General features: G+C 39.5%; 1 non-coding gene across 1 annotated transcript; it reads right to left on the bottom strand.

The window, feature by feature from the left end:
* Positions 1 to 6,662: 6,662 nt before the first annotated feature.
* Positions 6,663 to 6,794, bottom strand: LOC129465081 (small nucleolar RNA SNORA63). Its single transcript, XR_008651860.1, has one exon. It is a non-coding gene; the product is annotated as a small nucleolar RNA SNORA63 (small nucleolar RNA).
* Between the last annotated feature and the right edge of the window lie 1,551 nt (positions 6,795 to 8,345).

Raw genomic sequence — 8,345 nt, forward strand, 5'->3', positions numbered from 1 at the left:
CCCGTCTCTACTAAAAAAAATAGAAAAAAAATTAGCCGGGCGTGGTGGCGGGCGCCTGTAGTCCCAGCTACTCGGAGAGGCTGAGGCAGGAGAATGGCGTGAACCCAGGAGGCGAAGCTTGCAGTGAGCCGAGATCGCGCCACTGCACTCCAGCCTGGGCGACAGAGCGAGACTCCATCTCAAAAAAAAAAAAAAATAAATAAATAAAAAGTAAGAAGTGTCATGCTAAAATATTTTAGTATAACTGCTAATGAGTTTGAATTTTTAAAAGACCAATTACATTTTTTGAAGGATACTATGCATTCAGAAATGTTCACCTATCACAAGTGTGTAGCTTGAGAAATTTTCACAGATAGAACACAGCTTCATAGCTAACATTTAGATCAAGAAACAGAACATTACCCGTACACCAAAGCTGTCCTTGTGCTTCATTCCAAAGACCATTTTTAAAAAACTATATGACTAAAACCTCTGGAGGAAGAAAATTGACTTTGCTTTGACCAATGTAGTTTTAACAGTCAGCAGTAAGTTTTCTGATTATGAAGGTTTGAAGATTTGGAAAGGTTCATATGTATTTAAGATGGTTACTCTCCTCACAAAGTAGGATAGTGAATTTATAATTCTGGCCCCCAATCTCCCTTTCTTTTAAAACAGTTTGATGTCTGAGGCCAGGCACAGTGGCTCACACCTGTAATCCAAGCACTTTGGGTGGCTGCCTAAGACCAGCCTAAGCAACAAAGAGAAACCTCATTTTTACAAAGAATAAAAAATCTAGCTGGGTGCAGTGATGCATGCCTGTAGTCCCAGCTACTCAGGAGCCTGGGGCCAGAATTGCTTGACCCCAGGAGGTCACAATTGTAGTGAGCCATGATTACACTCCAGCCTGGATGACAGAGTGCACAGCGAGTGAGACTGCCTCAAAAAAAAGAAAAGAAAAGAAAAAGTTTGATGTCATTTGTCCTATCAAACCACAACTTTGCATTTACTGGGAGTTCTTATGCAAGCCATAATAGTGTATCTCTAGTGCAGGTTCTTAAATTCTAGTGAATAAAAATAGGGATTACTTCTTTGCTTATTTAAAACACAGGTTCAGAGGTCCCATATAAGACTTATTGAGCCAGCATTTGCAGTGTCAGAAGCACCTCAGGTGATGCAGATGCCTGCCAATGGTCTCTAGACCACGCCTTGAGGAATGTTGCTGTAGAGGATAAATGCTTCTTCTTGAAGAAAAACATTCTGAGAACCTTGGTAATCGAAGCAGTTACCTAAGAAAATTCTTCTATATGGCATGACCTCAATTTTAAAAATAATGCTGTTGGCTGGGCTCACGCCTGTAATCCCAGCACTTTGGGAGGCTGAGGCGAGCGGATCATGAGGTCAAGAGATCGACACCATCCTGGCCAACATGGTGAAGCCCTGTCTCTACTGCTGGGCGTAGTGGCATACACCTGTAGTCCCATCTACTCAGGAGGCTGAAGCAAGAGAATCGCTTGAACCCGGGAGGCGGAGGTTGCAGTGAGCTGAGATTGCACTACTGCACTCCAGCCTGGCGACAGAGTAAGACTCCATCTAAAAAAATAAAAATAAAAAAAAAAACGCTGTCGGCCGGGCACGGTGGCTCACGCTTGTAATCCCAGCACTTTGGGAGGCTGAGGCGGACGGATCACAAGGTCAGGAGATCGAGACCACGGTGAAACCCCGTCTCTACTAAAAAATACAAAAAATTAGCTGGGCATGGTGGCAGGCGCCTGTAGTCCCAGCTACTCGGAGAGGCTGAGGCAGGAGAATGGCGTGAACCCGGGAGGCGGAGCTTGCAGTGAACCAAGATTGCGCCACTGCACTCCAGCCTGGGCGACAGAGAGAGACTCCGTCTCAAAAAAAAAAAAAAAAACGCTGTCAAAGAAGTGTATGTTTAGTTCTTTATTCCGTTCTAGGCTTTCCTACTATAAACATAGACATGTGGTATTTAATATAGGGCTGGTATAGTTCGTGTTACCAGAACAGGAAATATCTAGCTTAAAACATACCCCTTGATTGCAGCATGTTTGAAACTGACCTGGTACAATGGGTCTAGCTTTTCAAAGGATAACTCTTAGCTCAGCTATATAAGTGGGTCACTTTATAAAAGGCTTATAATTCAAATTTTTGTCAAAAGTTCAAAACTTACCTTTCTATTTTGTTTCTCTATACATTAACAATAGAGTTCGTACGTTGGAGAGTCATTTTACAAAAAGCAGAATGATTATTAAGTAGTCAAATATTAGATAATAACCCACAGAAAAATTTTTAGGGAGTCTGGCTTTTGCTTTGAATGGTCTTAATTAGAGGTTTTGCTTGTTCTGTTTGGGCTGGATAGATTAAAAGGTGGTTGGTTCTGCCCCATCAATATTGTTTGCAGCCATCCACCTCTCTCCATCTCTACCTCTCACAGCCATTCCACCTTCTTCTTGCTCCTGGTCTACAGCCAGAGGCTTCTCACTGGTTTCACCTCTCTACTCTTGCCCCCTTCCAGTCAGTTCACCATATGACATTCAGAATGGTCATTTTAATAAAATAAGTTGAACCTCATTATTCTTCTGTTTAAAAGTTTCAGAGGCTTCCCTCAGCTAAAACATACTCATTATCGCCCACCAAGTTCCTGCGTTGATCTACTTCTGGCCTCCTTTCCAATCTCAACTCAACCAGCTCCCTCTTGTCCATTCCGCTCAAGTCACTGCCCCTGCCCTCCCTTCGTTCTTTGACTCGTCCAAGTCCTTCCCTAACTCCTGGGCTTTGTGCAAGCTGTTCCCTTTGCCTGGAAGTCTCTTCCCACAATTTGCACCTGGCTAAATCCTGTCTCTCATTTAGAGCTATGCTTAAATGCCACATCCTTAGAGAGATCCTTCAAATCTAACTTATGTCTCTCCTGTTTTTCTCCTCATGGGCATATGCTTCTCTCTCAGCACTTATATCAATCTGTAAATGTGAATCCATGTGCTTATTGGTTTAATTTCTGCCTTTCCCACCAGTCTGGTTGAGTGAAGTGATTATGGCTGTGTGGTTCATCACAATATCCCCAGTGTCTAGCATAGTACATGGTACTGACTGAATAAAAGAAATATTTGTAATTACCCAGTGTATAAGTTATCTATTGCTGTATAATGAATTAATGCAATGTATTAGTCCATTCTCACAGTGCTATAAATAACTACCTGAGACTGGATAATTTATAAAGAAAAGAGGTTTAATTGGCTCACAGTTCTGCAGGCTGCACAGGAACATGACTGGGAAGGCCTCAAGAAACCTTCAATCCTGGCAGAAAGGGAAGCAGGCACGTCTTACACGACCAGAGCAGGAGGAAGAGAGAGAAGGGGGAGGTGCTACAAACTTTTAAACAACCAGATCTTATGAGAACTCACTCCCTATCAGGAGAACAGCAAGGGGGAAATCTGCTCTCTTGATTCAGTCACCTCCTACCAGGCTCCACCTGGGGGATTACACTGGGGATTACAATTCCACATGAGATTTGGGTGGGGACACAAATCCAAACCATATCATGCACAAACTTAGATATTTACTTGAAACAACAAACAGTTTTTATCTTGTAGTTCCAGTGAGACAAGAATTTGAAGTGGCTTGTCTGGGTGGTTCTGGTTCAGGGTTTCTTATTAAGTCACAGTAAAGATGTCAGCCAGGGCTGCCATCATTTTACCATTGAGTGGGGTTGATGTATCTGTTTCCAGGAGGGCTCACTCACAAGCCTGTTTGCTGGAGGCCTCAGTTCCGTACCACTTGGACTCCTCCTTAGGGCTTCTTACATCATGGCAGCTGGTATCTCCCAGAACGCCTGGCCAAAAGAGACAGAGAGAGTAAGGAGGAGTCCACAATACTCTTTATGTCCCACTTTCAGATATCAAACCTTGTCACTTTAACAACATCCTATTTGTTAAAAACAAGTCATTAAGTAATGCCACACTTAAAGGGAGAGTGAATTGGCTCCATCTTTTGAAAGGAGGACTATCAAAGAATTTGTGGACATATTTGAAAACCACCACAGTTCTTCCTCTGACCACAAATTATTTATATTACCTCGACATGAAAAATACCATAAACTCTTCCTACTGCTCCCCCTCCCCCAAACTCACATCCATTTACATTATCAGCTCAAAATCCACGATGTTGGCTTCAAAATCAGGTCCAAGTGTGGATGAAGCTCTTTGGATGTAGTGCCTTAAGTATAGCTTTACTACACCATTCCTCTCAATCTAAAGACATATGAAGTGAAGAAACAGGTTATCTACTCCTCCATAGGCAACGTAAAATGGTGGGTAAGCCTGGCATAATCACAGTAGACAATCTTACTTAAAAAGGCTTTTAAAAGGAAAAATGGAAGATAGAAGTAATCAGTTCATAGTAATTCTTTTCTTATTTTTATTTCACTAGCTTTAGTGGTACAATGGTTTTTGGTTACATGGATAAATGAATAGTAGTAAAGTCTAGGATTTTAGTTCATCCATCATGCAGGTAGAGTACATTGTACTTAATAGGTAGTGTTTCATCCTGCATCTCCCGCCCATCGTCCTCCTTTCTGAGTCTCCAATGTCCGATATACCAGCCTGCATGTCTTTGTGTACTCATAGCTTGGTTTCTACTTATAAGTGAGAAAGCACAGTATTTGGTTTTTGATTCTTGAGTTAATTTGCTTAGAATAATGACCTCCAGTTCCACCCAAGTTGCTGCAAGACATTATTTTTTTCTTTATTATGACGGAGTAGTATTCCATGGTGTATCTATACCACATTTTCTTTATCCACTCATCAGTTTATGGGCACTTAGCTTGATTCCATATCTTTGATTTGTGAATTGTGCTACAATAAACATCCACATACAGGTGCCTTTTTGATATAGTGACTTATTTTCTCTTGAGTAGATATCTAGTCGTGGGATTACTGGATTGAATGGAAGATCTATTTTGAGTTCCTTGAGAAATCTCCATACTGTTTTCCATAGAGGTTGTATTAATTTACATTCCCAGGAGCAGACTGTAAGCATTAATTTTTTTTACCACATCCACACCAACATCTATTATTTTTGACTTTTTAGTAATGGCCATTCTGGCTAGGGTAAGATGTTATCTCACTGTAGTTTTAGTTTGCATTTCCTTGATGATTAGTGATGTTGAGCATTTTCTTCTGTTTTTTTGGCCATTTCTGTACCTTTAGAGATCATATCTTTTGAGAAATGACTATTCATATCCTTTGTCCACTTTTTAATGGGATTTGTTTTTCTTGCTGATTTGCTTGAGTTCCTTGTAGATTCTGGATATTAATCCTTTGTCAGATGCATAATTTGCAAATATTTTCTCCCATTCTACAGGTTGTCCATTTACTCTGCAGATTATTTCTTTTGCTGTGCAAAAGCTTTTTCATTTAATTAGGTCTCAGTATTTATTTTTGTTTTTGTTGCATTTGCTTTTGGGATCTTAGTCATAAATTCTTTGGCTAGGCCAATGTCCAGAAGAATTTTTCCTAGGTTTTCTTCTAGAATTTTTGTGGTTTCAGGTCTTAGATTTAAGTCTTTAATATATCTTGAGTTAATTTTCATATTTGGTGAGATATAGAGATCCAGTTTCATTCTTATACATGTGGCTTGCCAGTTTTCCCATCACCATTTACTGAATAGGGTGTCTTTCCCCCATTTGTATTTCTGTATGCTTTGTCAAAAATCAGTTCATTGTAAACATTTGGCTTTATTTCCGGGTTCTCTATTCTGTTCCATTGGTCTATGCGCTTACTTTTATACCAGTACCATGCTATTTTGGTTACTATAGTCTTGTATTATAATTTGAAGTCAGATAATGTGATGTCTCCAGATTTGTTCCTTTTGGTTAGTATTGCTTTAGCTGTGTGGGCTGTGTTTTGGTTCCATACGAATTTTAGGATTGTTGTTTCTGGTTCTGTGAAAAATGACGATGGCATTTTGATGGGAATTGCATTGAATCTGTAGATTGCTTTGGGCAGCATTGTCATTTTCACGACATTGATTCATGCAATCTACGAACATGGGATGTATTTCCGTTTGTTTGTGACAGCTATGATTTCTTTCGTTATTGTTTTGTAGTTCTCCTTGTAGAGATCTTTAACCTCTTTGATTAAGTATATTCCTAGCTCTTTTATTTATGTATTTATTTATTCATTTATTTATCAGCCCTGGTAAAATAAATTGAGTTCTTGATTTGATTCTCAGCTTGGTCATTTCTGTTGTATAGCAATGCTACTGATTTGTATACATTGATTTTGTAACCTGAGACTTTACTGAATTAATTCATCAGATATAGGAGTCTTTTGAGGCAGTCTTTAGGTTTTCCTAGGTATGAGATCATATCGTCAGCAAACAGTGATAGTTTGACTTACTGTTTTCCAATTTGGTTGCCCTTTATTTCTTTCTTTTGTCTGATTCCTCTGGCTAAGACTTACAGTAAGTACTATGTTGAATGGGCATACTTGTCTTGTTCCAGTTCTCAAAGGGAATGCTTTCAACTTTTCCCCATTCAGCATGATGTTGGCTGTGGTGTTGTCATATATGGCTTTTTTTTTTGAGATATGTCCTTCTATGCTTAGCTTGTTGAGGGTTTTTATCATAAAGGGATGCTGTTTTTTTTTTTTTAATTTATTCCTTTCAACATGTATGAAACCAAGCATCCCTGGCTGCTACAGCAGATAGCAGACAGGTATAGTTAAGAAAAAAACTTTATTTTAAGCAGGGGGAATGACAACACAGCACTTAACACCTATATTCTAGTCTGAATCCTGCGTGGGATGCTGGATTTTATCAGATGCTTTTTCTGTGTCTATTGAGATGATCATATGATTTTTATTTTAATTCTCTTGATGTGATGAAACACATTTATTGACTTGCATATGTTGAAACATCCCTGCATCCCAGGGATGAAACCTACTTGATCACAGTGATTTTTTTTTTTTTTTATGTGCTGTTAGATTTGGTTTGCTAGTATTTTGTTGAGAATTTTTGCATCTATATTTATCATGGATATTGGCCAGTAGTTTTCTTTTTTTATGTGCTTTCCTGGCTCTGGTATCAGGGTAATACTGGCTTCATAGGATGAGTTAGGGAGGATTCCCTCCTTCTCAATCTTTTGGAATAGTGTCAGTAGAACTGGTACCAATTCTTTGAATGTTTGGTAAAATTTGGCTGTGAGTCCATCTGGCCCTGGGCTTTTCTTTGTTGGCGGTTATTAAAATTACTCATTCAATTTCACTGCTTGTCATTGCTCTGTTCAGGATTTATATATTTCTCTGATTCAAGCTAGGGGAGTTGCATGTTTTCAGGAATTTATCTATTTCCTCTAGATTTTCTCATTTGTGTTCATAGAGGTGTTCATACTAGTCTCGAATGATCTTTTGTCTTTCTGTTGTGTCAGTTGTATTGTTTCCATTTTCATTTGTAATTAAGCTTATTTGAAGCTTCTCTCATCTTTTCTTGGTGAATCTAGGTAGTGGTCTATCAATTTTGTTTATCTTTTCAAACAACCAGCCTTTTGTTTCATTAATCTTTCTCATTTTTTGGTTTCAATTTCATTTAGTTCTGCTCTAATCTTTGTTATTTCTTTTCTTCTACTTAACCTTCCTCTGGAAAGTTAATGTGATCTTTTGGGGGTGCTATAGAACCCTGTTTTTTCATATTGCCAGGATTATTTTTCTGGTTCTTTTTCATTTGGGTAGGGACTATTTCTTCTAATTATTTTTGTATTTATTTTTTATTTGACAGGCTTATTAAAATATTTTTTCCCCTTGAGGATGTGACTTTATAGTTTATTGTCACCTAGCTTCAGCTCTAGGTGCATTCAGTGGTGAAGACTGTATAAATTCCTTGGTGACAGAGAATCTTTTTGTAACAGCTTTCTCAGATGCTGGTTGTGGTAGTGATGTGGTGGGTATGTGAGCGGGTTCACTGTTTCCTGTGGGGCTGGAATGGCAGTGCTCTCATGAAGCTTATCTTGTTCCCCAGTGGTGTCTACATTTTTTTTTTTTTGAGACAGGGTCTTGCTGTCACCCAGGCTGGAATGCAGTGACATGATCATGACTCATTGGAGCCTTGACTTCCCAGGCTAAAGTGATCCTCCCACCTCAGCCTTTTGAGTAGCTACTATAGTCATGCACCACCATGCCTGGCTAATTTTTATATTTTTTATAGAGATGGGGTTTCACCATGTTTCCCAGGTTGGTTTCTTTTGTCCCACGGAGTGTTCTCTTAATGTGGTGCACTCTGCCTAGGAGTAGCAGCCCCTGAGGGCCAGACTACTGTGAATCCTGCTGCTCCTCTGGGTCTAGCCACCCAGTGGGGCT

Source organism: Symphalangus syndactylus, chromosome 16 (assembly GCF_028878055.3).
Source record: "Symphalangus syndactylus isolate Jambi chromosome 16, NHGRI_mSymSyn1-v2.1_pri, whole genome shotgun sequence".
Taxonomy (NCBI): domain Eukaryota; kingdom Metazoa; phylum Chordata; class Mammalia; order Primates; family Hylobatidae; genus Symphalangus; species Symphalangus syndactylus.